The sequence below is a fragment of the Xenia sp. Carnegie-2017 genome, unplaced genomic scaffold (genome assembly GCF_021976095.1).
Source record: "Xenia sp. Carnegie-2017 unplaced genomic scaffold, XeniaSp_v1 HiC_scaffold_6, whole genome shotgun sequence".
Lineage (NCBI taxonomy): Eukaryota > Metazoa > Cnidaria > Anthozoa > Malacalcyonacea > Xeniidae > Xenia > Xenia sp. Carnegie-2017.
Window position 1 is genome coordinate 10292057 of NW_025813526.1, and position 1016 is coordinate 10293072.

Consider the following 1016-nt stretch of genomic DNA (forward strand, 5'->3'; position numbering starts at 1 on the left):
GCTCATCTGCTTGCTGCATTTCATTATCAGTTGCCTCTTTTTGTTTCTCTTTTTCCAATAACTTGGTCAAATCACTATCCTTAAATAATGCTATAATTTCACGCAAGCCTTTTCCATGTAAGTTTCTTCCTCTTGCGCAACCCCCGATGCTCAATGCAATTAATTTTTTTCTTTTAATTTTTTTTTTCCAGCAGTTTAAATCTATCTCTAACAGATCTGTCATTAACTTTGAACGAAGGATCAGCAATTTCATTCACACTTTCTGCTATATTTTTCCAACAATTCCCTCATTCAGGTGAACCTTTCTTGAAATTACATGGCTCAAACATAATTATCTCGCGAACAAACAAGTCATCATGCAAGGAACTCAAAACCATGGGTTTACTAAACAAATAGACATGTATCAAAACAATTAATGCTTATCCACGTAACGAAAGAGTTGAATTAAAGAGTGAAAGCTACGCTTGTGTTCATTTAGGCATAACAAATGCAAATAATTAACACATCTATAAACCTCTTGTAATATAGGCTGTTGCTTGAAATTTCGAGTCAAAAATATTGTCAGTATCATCCAGATGACACAATACATCGTCCCAATATACATCAAAGCACTTAGTTTTGTTATACTAATGGCGTCTGCTTGCTACACTAATGTTACACAAAGCAATAGCACTGGTCAAAGTAAACATATTCCTCCTTTTTTGTTTCTCCAGAACACCCAGCGCAGCAATGTTTACTTCCTTCGTCTCCGGTAGTCGCTGAAACGCGATGTTTATTCAATTCACGTCGGTCGCGTGACGCAAGAACGTCTATTTGGGGTTTCCTCCGACTTGCGGATGCGTAATTTTAAAAAATTCAGACAGCACGTCGCCGCCGGCGTTGCCGTTGTGATTTCGGAAACTCGCTAATACGAAAGTTACCATAACGTTGTTGTAACCTATTTGTGCTACTTGGGGAAAACTGTGTGGGAGAAGTGTTCTGTGCAAGTGAAGTATACAGTACAAAAACAATTGTCG